Raw genomic sequence first — 16,105 nt, forward strand, 5'->3', positions numbered from 1 at the left:
GGGGCGGCCACACCGGGCGCAACATCTGGGGGTTAGGGTTAGGGGGCGCAAATCCACAGGTTAGGGAGCGCAAATCCACGGGTTAGGGGATGCAAATTACTTGCCTTGCCCCGGGTGCTGACAACCCACGCTACACCACTGGGTGTTACAGGCTTCTAGACAAGGCTTTTAGATGCACCTTTCTGTTGCTTAATTCAGTTCTTATGCTTCAGTTACATGTTACAGGTTTCTAGCCTAGATGGTCAATGCTCAGCTTATTTCCAGTTACTTCACTTCAGCTCCTTGGTTTAGTTTTTGCATAGGTGTTACAGCTTAATACTTTGGTCCTTAAGCAAGGTGGAACTTTCTGTCAGATCCCCAACCTTCTGTCAATGACACTCCTGAGGTACTTCTGGCAGTGCAACAGACCCAGGGAATCACCTCACCCCTCTTAACAGGCTTGGGAGTCTTCTCTACCTAGAAGATCTCTCTCCTCCCAACTGGATACTCACAACTTCTAATTCTCCTGCTCAAACTCAGCCCTCCAGTTCATTTCTGTCTGAATACTCTCCCAAGACACCACACTCTGTCTTCCAGTCTAAGCTCAGGAGACTCCTTTCCCTCAGAGCAGAGACCAAGACCAACTCTCTAAGTCAAACTATCTCTCAACTATCTCAGAAATGCCTCCTTTTATTTCCCCTCCCAAAGTGCAGGCTCCACTCCCATCATCTGGCTGGCAGTCTTGGTGGCCAATCCAAGAGAGGTTCCAGCCCGCTAGTGGATTTCTGAGGCACTGCATCACCAGACTGGTCTAGTTCAGCTGACCGTCACATACATATCTGAATTGCTCTGGTTCTAGTCTAGAGACTGATCATTCACTTAGTTCTGTGTCTGGCAAAAGGTTATTGTACACTTTGCCATTCAGAAGCATTCAGTTCTTGTATGACAATCAGAAGCGGGGGGTGGGGGGGGCTGTATTTGTCACCAGGGGACAGCTCTTCCACCTGGGACACCTTACATGTTGGATGGCAAGTTGGGTCAACGTTCTGGCAGTCTGGTTAGCCAGCTTGTTGCCTTTCATGTCTGCAGGCATCCAATAAACAACGACATTACAAGCCTACGATGACAGACAGTGTTAGGAAGTAACAATCAGGAGATGAAGCAGAAAAAGAAGAATTAGCTAAGGGAGTCAAGATAAAGTCCAGATTTGCCTTACCTCAGGAATTCAACATAAATCAGAGTTTTCCCCAAAGGATGAAAGAAGTTCAGCATTAATTACAGATGATCCAATTGGCATCTTTCTTACTACTTTCCAGTCCATTGTGGATGAATGTTGCTCCCTGGGATTTAGATCTATCTGTAAAAATCACAAGATAATCGATATGCATTGAAAAATGCTTCAGAGATACAGTTGCTGATACCGTCGAGATGTAACCCTAACTCACAGAAGCTGAGCAAGCAAGCAAGTCTGAATAATTGTAAATGAGTGCAATTTCAGTTGTTGCAGTAACTATTTAAACCTAAATGCAAGAATGGAATCAGTAGAGTGAAGAGACTATCCCTGGAGGGGCAGTCAGTACCAATAATAGTTTAGCAGCATGCAGCAGAGAAGTTGTGCATGACCCAGACGCAGCAGTGGTTCAAATAATTCTGAATAAAGGCTGAGCACAGGAGATGTGAAATATATTCTAGTAAATCATCAGGTCCCTTGTGGACAAATAGGGCCCTGTTTCTTCAAAGCTGAAAGCTTTGCAGAACTGTACACTATAGAGCCCCAGTTCAGCTTAAAATAGATAGATACACTATAGATTCATAGCACACATGCTCCTCATTTTGGAAGTTTGGCTGTCCCTCTCACTGGTAATCTTCCAATGTCATCTTAAGGTGTTTTTATTTAATCAAGCTTTTCAGAGATAATAAAAATTGTGGGCCATATATAGATACCAGAGTTTTGAAGTTTGTTGTTTTAAGGATGGTTTTAGAATTTTCATTGCTGCATATTAGTGGATATCATATTTTGTGGGATTGTGTGTTGTAAAACTATGATGTGGCCATTATAGATGAATAAAGTAAAGGTAAAGGTACCCCTGCCCGTACGGGCCAGTCATGTCCGACTCCAGGGATGTGCGTTCATCTCACTCAAGAGGCCGGGAGCTGGCGCCGTCCGAGGACACTTCCGGGTCACGTGGCCAGCGTGATGAAGCTGCACTGGTGAGCCAGCAACCGTGCCGCACACAGAAATGCCGTTTACCTTCCCGCTATAAAGCGGTACCTATTTATCTACTTGCACTTAGGGGAGCTTTCGAACTGCTAGGTGGGCAGGAGCTATATATAGATGAATAGTGGGATATAAAACAAAAAAGTATTCATTCCCGCTAGATGCCCCTGGTTCCCGGGGACAGTTCCCAGATTTGCAAATCTGTCCCCGGGAAACGTGGCAGCAGCAGCCTCAGCAGCCCGAAGTCAGCCTGGTAGTGCAGTTGGCTCTGGCTGGCTTCAGGAGGTGCTTGCTGCTCGCTGCCGCCACCACTGTCCAAGGGGAACTGTGGACATCCAGCAGTAGAGATCTCCTGCCCCCTTTGTTTTGACAGATCGGAGGAGACTTGGGAGTCTTGGGTGGGTGGGCATTGTCCTGTTTTTTAGAAAATTCTGCGCATTCATGTTTCACAGGGTGCAAAAGAAGGGATTTGCACCTTTATGCAACATGCATGTGTGCTTGAGCCCAGGGTCTTTTGCCTCACCATCCTGTTGCTACTCAGCTTCAAAAAAAAAAAAAAAAAAAGTGTCCCCAGATTCATTGGAAAAAACTGGTAACCATATGCCAGATGTCCACTATAAAAGAACTACCAGAATTTACTAATTAATTAAAACATTTTAACCTTGCCTTTGATCTATGATCTCTTAAAGCAGGTAATGCCATCCACAGTAAAAATAATAATAAAGTAAGAATACATAGCCAACTAGAGGTTATACAAAGACAGAGCACAACCACAGCACAACAATATGGAACAGTCCTACATGCAAACATTTTTTATAGGGCGAGGTGGGGGACATGATCTATGGTATTTATAGGTAGCACACACTACCTGTGTGCTCAGGGGACCTGCAAAAATATGGTAGGGCAGGATGCCACAAGAGTCCTGCTTTAGTGATATAGACAACTGAGTTAAAGAACAAGGGTATAAAAAAACTAAAGTTATGCCAGCAAGGAATGCTGGAAAAACCACATCTTTCAAAAGGCTAGAAGGAACAAGGACAACTAGGAAGCCATTCCATCTCCAAGAAACCTCTGTCATGTTCCCACCACCATATTTAAGATGGATAATAAGGCTTTGTCATAAAAGCTCTAAGCAGTTTGTAAGAAAAGCTACCCTAAAATTGTAACACCACATTATATAACAATGATAAGCAATTAACTGTGTTTAAAATGGCTTCCTGAAACATGGCGAGAGGCAACCATAAAGCTTATATGAAAACCAAATAAGGACCACGACATCCTACTGACCAATCTCACAACTGTAGCAAGATGCAGAGATTATTTTATAGCTATTCTTGCTAAAAGTTTGCATAAAATTATGCTATACATACACACTAAGTTCCAACAGGCTTTATGAAAAAAATCACAAACCCTTCTAAGAAATGTAAAAAGACAGATCAATTGCATAGAAATGAGTAAAGAACCAAACCAACAACCCCTTTTCTTTTCTTATTTGACATGGAAAAGCCTTTTGATCAATTACAGTGGAGCTTTCTTACCAGGGCCACACAAGAACTGAACTTAGGTAGCCTTTTCAAGACATAGACAAATTTTCTGTATCAGTGCTTTAAATAAAAAATCTACATAAATAATCCTATGCCAAAAATGCCACCTATCTGCCAAGGAACACGTTTGGGATGTCCATTATCCCCTTTACTCTTAGCTATATTTCTTGAACTCTTGGCAATTCACATACAAGAAAATAAGAAGATTAAAGGATTAGATCCTGAACTTAAGAGGTAAAAATATCTTTGTATGCTGATGACATAATATTATATCTATCCCAGCCAGAATGTTGGGGGGGGGGGTGGAATGCCCTCCAGTTGCATATAGGAAAGCCTTGGGCTATAACGTAAATATTCTAAAATCTGGTTTTTTGCAGTAAACATCTCAAGTGAACAACAAAATAAGCTTCTAGAAACTACTAAACTAAATTGGAAGTCCGCTCTGATATCTGGGGATTTGGATTCACTCAAATTTTGAACTAATGAAGGAATATAACTGCAATTTATTTTATACACAAATATAGAAGGACTAAAATAACTGGGGAAAATATCCAGTGTCATGGCTGGGGAGGATAGCTATCATAAACCTGGTTACTTAGCAAAATTGATATTTTTGTTCGTTTTTGCTGGAAATTGTTATTTTAAAGTAACCTAGCACTTTGGCAACAGAAAGTAATGAAATTTATCTGAAGAAGCAGACCTTCAAGGACAGCTAATGAAAATCTCTACCAAAAAATTAACAAAGGCAGCCTTGAGGTGCCTGAATTATTTGCTATCATCACGCATCTAAACTAGCTCTAATTAAGTGGATGTTATATGTCTCCTATATAAATAGAAGAATTCTTTATAGGAAATCTCTGTGGAATACACTTTGATATAAGCCACAACAAAAACACCTCAAACTAAAAATTTATACTTTCTACTAAAGCAACAATTAAAGTTTGGATTAAGCTCCCTATTTATTTAGCCTCTGTCTTCTCACCAATGGCATCAATTCTACAGGATGAATTGGTGGATAAAGAACAATCAATACTTCAATATGGATAAATATATTGTGTGTATGTGCTTGGATTTAAGATGAAAATATGATCTCTCATCACCAAGCATTGACAATATACTCTCCCATTATTTCAGCTTTTTCAACTTAGACATGTGGCAGAGAAAACAGTACAGTGGTGCCTCGCAAGACGAAATTAATCCGTTCCACGAGTCTCTTTGTCTCACGGTTTTTTCGTCTTGCGAAGCACGGCTATTAGCGGCTTGGCAGCTATTAACGGCTTAGCCGCTATTAACGGCTTAGCGGCTTTAAGAAAAAGGAAAAAAACTCACAAGAACTCGCAAGACATTTCGTCTTGCGAAGCAAGCCCATAGGGAAATTCATCTAGCGAAGAGACGCAAAAACCGAAAAACCCTTTCGTCTTGCGCGTTTTTCGTTTTGCGAGGCATTCGGCTTGCAGGGCACCACTGTAGATAAATATGGAAAGCAGCATAAACTGACTGCATTTGAAGCTCTTCTAATGAAACTCAACCCAAAAAGATTGATTACTATACTAACATCTACATAACCCTTTTGGAAATTAAACTCGTTTGAACGTAGTCCATATGCAAGATAAAATGGGATTATAGAAACAGTTAAAATGGGACTATAGAAAAAGTTCTATTAAGCATAAACTCCAACATGCAACAACAAGAATGGACTTGGGTGTTCAATAATATCCTCAAACATTTAATAAATTTCCAGCATTAAAAAAGCATTTCTTTAAGAGAATATCCCAGTGATATCTCACTCCTCATAAACTAACCAGAATACATAAAGTAAAATTCCCAGCTAGATGTGTGGATCTTTAAGAACAGATTATCTGAGCATTTTCTGGTACTATAAAAGGTTGTAACAATTCTGGAATGTATATTTAATATAATGCATGACAGCACTGACCTCAACTTGCTGTGGTGCTTCAAAACTGCTCTTCTCTGTTGCTTGAAAACAGAGGTAAGACCAATAGATCTAGAAGTGATTGCAACCTTCCGAGCAACTTCTAGCATCCACATCACTAATTACTGGAAGACTAAAACAGTCCCTCGATTAAAAGACTGTGTGTGAGTTTGTAGCCAAGGGCAGAAACTTTGCAATTTCCCAACAGTTTCCCATAAGCACCTTGCTTGCACCTTTCTGCACAGGGTGGCAAGCACAGAGTAACTGCAGGTTATTGCTACAGCAATACTGAGCAATTCTGCTGTTTAGGCACCCAAATGCATAATCTTAGCCAACTTGATAAATGGGTAAAGAGTTTTCAAAAGCCTTAGAACAGGCCGTTTTGAATCAGAGGATTTCCGATATCTCAAACAAGAGCTGATAGCTCAAAATCACACTTAAGAGGATTGGTTTCTATGTGGAATGGTTTTATAGTTGAACTTCATTGGTATGAGAGATAGATTTAGTATAGAACAAGAAACTGTGCCAAAGCAAAGATTGTTCTTTACATGATATGGAAGGGTGACATTGCTAATGCAGTGCCCAAGAAATTCCATGACTTCTGTAGGCCTGAAAAGCTGCACCTTTGAAATGGATTAGTGATGCTACATGATGGAGACAATCGTAGAATAAGTAAATGTAAATGTGTTGGGTGGATAATTTCTCCCCCCCACACACACACTTGTTTTACCCCATTGTTGTGTCTACGCCAATGCTTTTTAGAACTATGGACACCTGGTTTCCTGCTCCCTGATTAATTTATAATGGGAGATGTGCCAAGGCTTAAACCTGCCTATCACCAAGATGCCATTCCAGTGCACTGTGGGTGTGATTTTCAATTCTACAGCCCAGAGAGAGAGAGAAAGGAGATTAAATTGCAGAGAAACGAAAGCAGTTTTAAACCAAGTGATTTGTTTTATTATTCATAACAAACATTATGAACACCCTCCATCCTGTTAAATTCAGGATGATATACAACCAGATTTATATCATAATATGCAGGGGGGGGTGCATTAGTAAAATCCCTAGGTAAATAAAAATAATATTGCTTGGTGTCAGCAAGATTGCAATGTTGGTGCTAGACAAGCCCCTTTAGGGAGGGTTTCATTGCAAAAAGAAAAATGGCCACTCATTTGTGGTTAAAGAGAATACCTCTGAGGGAGGAAGCGCCTGCAGATGGGTCTCAACGGAAGAGTCAGGCAGCTTAATATAGGAATGGAAGTTCCTTCAGGTATATGCATCTCAAAGGTAAGTACCAGCATTTCAAATTGAGCCCAGAAGCAAACAGGATTCATTGCACAGGCAACTCACTGTATGCGTGGGTTAAGTCCCAGGCCGCCACACATAGAAGTGAAATTGCGTAAAGTGGGGAGCACCCTCTAAACACCCTTTAAATGCACTCTCTGTTGCTCTCCCATCCATTTTAAAAGTACAGTATCCAAACATATCCACAGCGAGAACTGAAGCTCTGGGGCTGCTGGAGGATGCATGGGAAAGCGGCATTGGCGGCTGCCGCGCTACTGCATGCACCAGCTGTTAGGCGGGGAGGCTGAGCAGCGTTAACAAAGCCCCACTGCGCCTTGGTCTCTTTGGGGTTTCTTCCACCCTCAATGACATCCTCTTCAGGCTCTGGGGAGGGACCCTCATGAGCTACAAGGGCTCTCCAGCTCTCTCCTGCCATTTCAGGGTTTGAATTGAATTATTTAATTATTCCCGGTGCCACGTGTAGACGTGGCCACATGCAATGGAACATGCATAAGTGCCTGCACAGAACAATAGTCTGTCTATAGAATCAAGAAGTTGAACAAAACGTAAGATTCTCTTAAGGACTATCCACGTGCAGGGTGGGAGGTGGTGGTGGGGAGCCAATTCCCTGAGTCAGTTCCCAAACCCCATGAATAAGGGGTAGCCAATGTGGTGCTTCCGGATGCTCTTGGACTACAACTGCCATCCTGCCTGATCATTGGCCATGGTCCCAGGCTGGGACTGGTGGAAGATGAGCAACCTCTGGACGACAACACATGGGTCATGGGTCCCTACCCTAAACCATGCCACTGCTGTGGAAGCCCTTTCCTTTATCTCAGATGCTTTTACGTAGATTTGCAGTGCAGCACTAGACACGAAAGCACTCTGCAAATGTTCAGAGGGTCTCTCGTGTTATTAAATGCTTAGCGCGGAAGACCAGTGCAATGAACCCAAATGTTAATCACTAACCGTTACATTCCTTCTATTTCCTGCAGCCATGGATAATGTTTGTTTTGCAAGCACTACTATATGAAGAAATTACTCCAACTGGTCCTGTTCCTGAGAAACAGCAATTTTCTGAAATAATTACTAGGCCCTTCTGACCAGACCTGCGTCTGTAGTTGGAGCAATGATAAAGAGAACATTGGCAACCTGCTGCCAATAGAGACCAAAAGTATATTACTTTGAAAGTGGGTTTCTCTTCCACTTAATCCAAACCGTCCATCTCCATTAGCCCTGGAACCGTCCAGAGGGCTGTTCTTCCCTATATTGCGCTCTCTGTTAAGATCCGTGCATCTCCTCTACAGGAGCACCAGAAATGGGAACTGGGAAATTAGATGGCTTAATCTGCATGTGATAAAGAAATCATTCTCAGCACAACACAAGCAAAATTGCCATGAAATCTTATAAACAAGGCAAAATTGAGACTCAAAAAGATATTCTTTCAAATCAAGCCTTTGAAACAAACCTTGCATACACTTGGGACTTGGTGCAGTCCATGCTACTGAATTTAAACTTCCCTGCCCAGCTAATCCAAGGGCTGAGAAAGAAAAGTGGGACTCTGTGCTCTAGTATAAAGAAAAGCTAAGAAAAGAAAAAAGAAAGAAAAGCTGGACTCTGTGCTCTAGTATAAATTATGCTAAGTAAGCACATTTTGGAGGCTGTCTGTTTGCATATGTTCACCACTCCTGGGCTAATAGCACATTCTAGGAGCCTGTTAGATCAGGAAAGGGTCAAACACTGGTGCACCAATCAAGCTGAGGTAAAATCTTTACTTTTTAAACATTGCAATGTTTAAAAAGAAAGACAACGGCAGGTCCAACTGGATTATTACAGATCTCTTGTGTTAAGTATGGTTTGGCCTCTGGGAAGGAGAATTCTGCACCCAGTAGCATTCCACACTCCACCAGAACTGTCTCACACACGCAATGAACACGTGTGCAGGAGTAAGCTCACGATAGCAGGCTCCCTGCCCTAGGGATGCTCATTGCTAGCCTGCACAGGCTCTGTACACCAGCCTTCCCTGGGTTCACTCACAGCAGCTCTCAGCACCACTTCCATGCAGACTGCTTGCCACAGAACAAGGGTCTCTGTGTGCTGGCCGCCATTGCACAGCACTTCCTGTAATAAGTGTAATAATCAGGGGCCCCTGATTTCTCCCAGCAGTGGACTGTGGAAGCAGCTCCTGGGATGGCAGGAGGTATGAAGACTCCTTCCCAAAGCCCACCTGGTGCTTACTAGGCTTTGAGAAGAAGGTATTTGGACTCTCGCACCCTGCCAGAGCCCTCCCACCTGCTGCTCAAAGCCATGCAAGCTTCACTTGAAGAGCGGAACTTCAACATGCAGCTTTTGTTTCCAGTCAGTGGAGGAAATGGAAGCAGCCAAGGCAGGACCAAGTGAGGAGTGTGATTTGCATGCCAGCCGGTGGAGGAGGCCGGCGGGATTTTCCACCTCCGTGATGTCTGCTGGGACCCGGACAAGATGAACGTGCCTGCTGTTACCAGACTTTTAGAGAATTGCCCAAGTGGAATCTCCCCCTCATAACAGCCAAGAAGGTGGTTGGGAGGAGATGCACATCAATACACCCCCCCCCCCGAGTGTTCTCTCAGCATCGAGGAGTGGACAGCATGGCAGATGGCAGGGCCCTCAGGGGTGACTCCAAAGAGGAGGGGGAAAGAGCACAAGGAAAGGCAGTGGGGGGAGAAAAGAAAGAGAAGAGAATAAAGGCTTTTGAGGAAAACAGAAAGCAGTGTCTGGGATGGTGGAGAGACAAGACAACAAGACCCCTCATTGGCTGAAGTGACCATTCTAGGCAAGTTCCACACAGCCCCAATCTGCCTCACAGAGGTGATAGATCATAGAACTGTAGAGTTGGAATAGGTGCTAAGGGGTCATCTAGTCCAACCCCAAAAGAATCTCATCCTGATTTCCATCAGCAGAATGTTGGAGGGGATGGAAGGCTGCTATGACAAATGATTGAGTCCATGTAACCAGTAACCCTACAAAAACTGTGTTCCCAATTAGGCAGAGGGAGACATATACATGCAGTCCATGCAGATCTTCAGAGACAGGAACTGCTACCAGAATCTCTACGACACACACAAACAAACAATCTTAGAATGGGGCTAAGAACCACACATATGCTAAGACATGCTGAATTTGAAATTACCAGTGGATGTCTCATGAGTACAAAAAAGAGTTGCACAACATGTTGCTTCCTGCATGCTCCAGCCTCTTGTCACTTTGAGCAAAATTTCAGGGTAACTGATTTTCGGCTAAGCTTTTCATTCCTTCCTCTCATGCATGTAATGACCACCTCTGGGAGCTGAATGAGCTCAGGGAAAGGACATATTTGCATGGTTCACCAGTGAGTAGGAGTAAGATCTGTGCTTTGCTGAAATGTATCATAAGCTTGAGAGTCTGTTGACCAAAAGCAGCAGAGAGAATTTGCAGCATCTTTGAAGGTCCCCAGTAGCCACAGTGGCTGTATGTCACCTCCAGAGGCATTAAGCCTCTGAATGCCACTCCTGGGAATTGCTGCTGCGCTCATGTCCCGCTTGCCGCATAGCTGTCAAGTGTCCCTTATTTGAAGGGACAGTCCCTTATTCCAGCAGCATGTCCCGCTGCTGTCCCTTATTGATGGATGTCCCTTAAATGATGTCCCTTAAATTTCAAAGGAAGCAGCTCCTCTCCCTCCCTCCCTGCCCACCAGGGAGGAGGGAGGCTCCAACTGTGTTGCTTGGCTGTGTTGCTCACCCAATAAGAAGTCTAAGAACAACTGGGGGGTGGAGCTTGCATGCCTTGTGTGTGGCTAGTTAATGCAAGCTGAGGAGGTTTTTGAACGCTGGACGCCATTTTGTTGCATGTGCTGCTGCAAACTTTGCAGTGCAAAGCCAGGCCGGGGAGCCATCTTAAGTTGAGGCTGCATAGGCCTTGTGGTGCATGTGATTCAGATTCTATTCAGTTGAACCTCTGGTTACAAAGTTGGTTAGACAGTGTTCTCGAAGCTACCAGCATGAGTTTGACCAGACTGCAGGAGGACAGGAAGACTGGAGTGCCTGGAACAGGTGAGGCTGCAGGTCCCTTATTTTGGCTGCTGGTCCCTTATTTTCAAGGCTGCTGGTCCCTTATTTTCAAATGTGTAAGTTGACAGCTATGCGCTTGCCGTCTTCCCACTTGGCATCTGGTTCACCACTGTGAGGGCAGGGTGCTGGACTAGATGGGCCTGGTCCAGTAACAAAACCCAGTCTTTGGGAGCAGAGGCCAGTGGTGGAAAGAGGATAGTCAACTATTGTGATAGTGATATTTAATCTTAAAATTAAGATTAATGACATTCTCAAAATTTGTAGTGACTTTGCTTCTAAAGGTTCTATTAAAAGGAATTACTTTGATCTAAAAGCATGAGCAGAAAGAAAAAATATCAGTGCTGTTCTGTGAACTTCCTTGCGAATGTAAGACCACTTATGACTGAAGTGGGAAACCACGTGATCAGCCACACCAGGCCTCCACATGATCTGCCACAAACCACACTCACCTGTCTACCACCTGACATCAGGGGTGGAATTTATGGGTATGCAGAGTATGTGCAGAATTGGGCCCTGCGGGGGCTGAGGGGCTCCCAAACCATTAGTATGCATCATTAACAGAGAGGAGAACTTTGAAACATGACTACCAACAATGAAATCCCCTTTGGTGAATTTTAGTATTTTAGTCCATCGCTTCCACTCTTCATTTCTCTCACTCCCCAGTTAAAGTCAGTGGAGGTTGGTCCGTTACGGCAGCTAGCGCTTTGCCCTGCCAAGTGAAATGTCAAGCAGGCAAAGCTGCAGTGTCATATTCAAAAGCAGGAACTCTGAATAATAATAATAATAATAATAATAATAATAATAATAATAATAATCTAACATAGTCTGCTACGCATTGTCAAAACATCACACTTTTAAAGGAGAGCAATGTCCGTCTTCTTTCTCAGGTTTAGATCAATCTTTATAAACAGCATTAGCACTTGGGAAACTGCAGGTACCTCAGCATTTCCCCAAAATGTTGGGCTATACAAAACTCTGGTACTAGGAAAAAATGCATTTTCTAAAATGAGAGGGAGAATTAAGCTTCTGATATGATACTTAGATGACATGACCGCAGCTGCATAACCTACCTAACTCAACTTTTTGCCTTTTCATAAAGCACTAAAACTGTGCTATTCCGTTGCACAGTGGTAGGGGTTATAACAGCAGCTTTACTGCTTTCTGTGCAATATTTGATAAATTTGATTATTGAATCTTAATTATTTAATTTTTTTATTATGTTAAGCTATTCAAAAGACAGCTTGTCAACATTTTTTATTTGTTACAAAAATCTGAATTATTAATCATTTATGCTTATTATATTAATTAATCATGCTTAATTTGCTTATGTATCAATTGCTTGCTTCTAAGTATACTTTTTCTAAGGCATGGGACAGTCAGAGAGGGATCGGAATGCAGGCTCCGTGTAAGCAGATCACATCAAGGACGGAGCTGGCAGGACTGGCTAACAGAACAGGCTGGGTTTGCAACAAATTTGGCAGCCAGAGATGAGCTGGCAGAGCAGTGCAGGACAGATAATGTGGCAAATACTCCTTTGTTTAACACCGTTTCCTTGGAATGCATTTTTGATATGTAAACTGTGATTTCTTTCCATACCACACACACCCTTTTTCTGACCTGAGAAGTCAGGGGTCTGTCTCTTCTTTATTCATCTGAATAAACCTGAGTTCTGCCTCTAAGAAGGTCTGACTCCCTTTCCTGGGTGGGAGGGGGGATCTGGAAAACCTATGCAAGGGAAGAACAGCGTAGATTTATGCAACAGAATATACTGTATTAACTGCCTAAAAAGAGCACTGAGTGGGATGTACTCAGTATTTTAAAAACACATGTTACATTAATGCTAAAGAATAGAAAAACAAACAGAATTTTTTTGGGGGGTGTTAAAGTCCAGTTCTGTAATGAAACTAGCTAGAAGGTTTCTTGGGTTTTTTAGAAAATAGAATGCCAAGCATATAAGACGTACAAAATATACCCAAATTCATACCCTGTATACAATCAAGAAGCAATATAACACAATATACGCCATAAATATCAAATATGCCTTTCATAATAAATTAATATGTTGTCCTGCAGGTTTTCCATGGTAATTTATACACAGCACAATATAACACAATAATATATAATTAATGACTGGAGTTGTCAAGGTTTGCTTGTACCAATAATGAAAATCCTCTCTATGTGTTATTATTTGTATTGTTTTCGTACAAGAAATAAAAGCTGCTCAAATTTTTGTTTGTTTTGTCTTCCTTTTCTCAAATGAACAATGTAAGTTAATTTAGTTTCAAGGCTTTATTTATTTATCGCACTTCCAAAACACCTTTCATTCCAATGAACCCCTGGGTGGTTTGCAGACAAATAAATACAATACAGATAAAAATATAAACCATCAATAAAGGAAGCATTTAAAACATTCTGAAAAAGTAGCAGCATATACAGATGAAAAACATAGCAGCGGACATAAGGCTCCCTGAACCCTGAAATTGCCCAAAGCCAGTGACCAGGGCTGCCCTCCAGGCTGAGGTGCTGCATTGGCTTGGACGGAGAGGTCCCTCTGCACAACCGCTGCCTGCAGAGTGACATGTTGGCTGCCCCGGAGTTAGGCTCATGCGTGAGAATACATGTGGCAGGGGCAAAACTAGGCTTTATTTCACCCGTGTCAAAGACCCTGTTTGCCCCTCCCCACCACACATTCGGGAGTCTCAAGGGCGCCCCTCTGGAGACTTCACTCTGCATGAGGTCTAGGTTTTTCAGGAGCGACAATGCCATAAACCGGCTGTTTGCAAAGGGTTGTGGATCACACAGAAAGCCACACGGCAACTGGAGAATAGATGTTAACATGCTCCCAGAATCTCAGCAACTATTAGGAGAATGATTATACTGTAAAATTCTGCATTTGCTGACATATGCAAATGTTCTTCAGAGGACAGCCCCACTTAAGAGTGCACTGTAGTAAGCAGAATAGGACACTCTGTAAAAGCACTATGTGCCCTGATGGCGCTGTACAGCTAAAATGCTGTATGTGAGCAGTAAATAACCGTGGAAGGGAACACTTGTTGGAGCACGTCGTGGGACTTGGTATGGACTGTGCAAGCTATTTGGGCTTCTTACTGAAATAAATCACGTGGGGGAAAACAAAGGAGGCAGACATACATGCTGAATAGTGCATTTTTTGGTGGAGCAGGCTGCCCAAACTCTAAGTGGGACATTGTTTCCTCAAACAACATATTACTCATGATATATACCAGGCCGTAGACACCAATGCAGGCTAGATTGGTGATAAATTATAGAATCATAATTAGGTGAAGGAGCTCACCTGCTGTAAACTCTGGTGATAAAGAGGGATAATCATTCTGGACAAGCGCTTTTGCTACAATATAAAGGACTGAACCAGAGAGAAAACAATGCATTATTTACTATATCAAAAACAAATGAATCCTGAGTCTCAAGGGGGAAAGTGTTCATAAAAGCTACAGGGTGGGGGGGTGATTATTGAGAGCAATTTGTCATTTAAACGGGAGGGATAAAGTATACCATAAGCAAAGAATAAAAAGAGGAGAGAGAGATGGTAAGAAATGGTTGCAGTAGAAAAGCAAGCTCTTTTTAAAATGTCCTGTCCTGCAGAGCCCCCTATCTCTGGGCTTCTGCTCTGGAGCTTTGCTTCTTTGATTAGCTTAAAAAGATTTTCTGCAATCTGTGGTCGGTTTTCCTTCAGGTAACACATGACTCTCACCTCGAAAGCTGTTGCTCTGCCTTCCCCAAGACACAGATACATACAATTGAATGGCAAATGATTTTTTCACAGACAACTTTGCTTTCCATTTTCTAGCTGAAGCAAAAGGCTCAGCTTGAATTTTGTCTGTCTGTGCTATTGTCCAGACTGGAGTGTGTGGGAGCCTGAAAGGAATAGCCTTGAACCTAACAGGTCTCAAGCCATCATCACAGGGATCCATTAATCTAACGTAGGCTCTAGTTGACGATAATAAAGCTATTTTAAGTTTTAGTCTGTATAAAGTGACCAATATTAGAACTGGAGGAGGGAGAATATTTCCACGGGTGGCAGTGAAGTTGCTTCAACTTTTTTTATAGTCCTTTGTTTCTACAGGTTTGTCACTATATAGAAGTTATGTGAATAGTAGTAAAATGGAAGCCCGTATGCATTAGGGTGGGAAAAGCTCAGTGCCTTAGACCAGGGATTACTCTACACATTCCAACTTTTCCCAGATGTGTGTGCCTGTTTGTTTAAAGTATATTTATGTCCCCCCCTGCTTTTCTGCTTAAAAAAAACCTGAGTTGTAGGGTGTGTAGGGGGTAAAATAAAGGTCTTCCTATTTTCCCTGGGGAATCTAGCATCCTGGCCAACTTTTTGGGACAGGAAAGCGGGACATCTGCATGCTCTTCCTGCCACCCACTCCTGCCCCACCTGCTTGCTCTTTTTACCACCCCCTTCTCCCAATCTGCTCTTTCTCCCACCCACCCCACTTGACCCACACACTCTTTCCCTCCTGATCCGCACACGCTCCCCCCGGCCCGATCTTCGTGCTGCAGCTGCCCCCTCCCACCACAGCCTTACCTTCACCACCTCTTTCTCCTCCACCACCACAGCTTGGCCTCAGCCTTCTTGCAGCCTCCTTGGCCTGGCTGCAGCCACTGGAAGTGGAGATGCACTGCACTCACTCACTGGAATATGGCGACAGCGGAAGTCAGTCATGGCGGTGGTGGAGCCCCTGGCTGTGGCCGCCCCACCAGAGGTGGAGAAGAGAAGGCAGCGGAAACAGGACATCACAGACTTCAAACAGATGGCGCGGTGGCTTTTGTAAATTCTTTGTGTCCCACTTAATTTGGGGCAGTTGAGTGGTGTGATCTAGTTGGTCACTGTGAGAACAGGAAGCTGGACTAGATGGGCCTTTGGCCTGATCCAGAAGGTTCTTTTGTCTTTGTGCAGTGGCAGAAGACCAGAGCAAGCGAGAGACAGAGTCCAAGTGTGGCTCCTGTTGGCCACAAAGCGTGTTCTCCTTCAGGGAGAGCAGGTGTTGCGGTGGGGTCTACTGAGCCACCCCTTTGT

General features: G+C 43.3%; 1 long non-coding RNA gene across 1 annotated transcript in view; it reads right to left on the bottom strand.

Annotated features, from left to right (window-relative positions):
• LOC309367793 overlaps positions 1-5,827 on the bottom strand; it is a 134,248-nt gene extending 128,421 nt beyond the window's left edge. The window contains exon 1 of the long non-coding RNA XR_014167366.1: positions 5,678-5,827. This is a non-coding gene — a long non-coding RNA (uncharacterized lncRNA). The remainder of the gene's footprint in view (positions 1-5,677) is intronic.
• Positions 5,828-16,105: the final 10,278 nt, after the last annotated feature.

Source organism: Podarcis melisellensis (assembly GCF_964234715.1).
Source record: "Podarcis melisellensis genome assembly, chromosome: 4".
Taxonomy (NCBI): Eukaryota; Metazoa; Chordata; class Lepidosauria; order Squamata; family Lacertidae; genus Podarcis; species Podarcis melisellensis.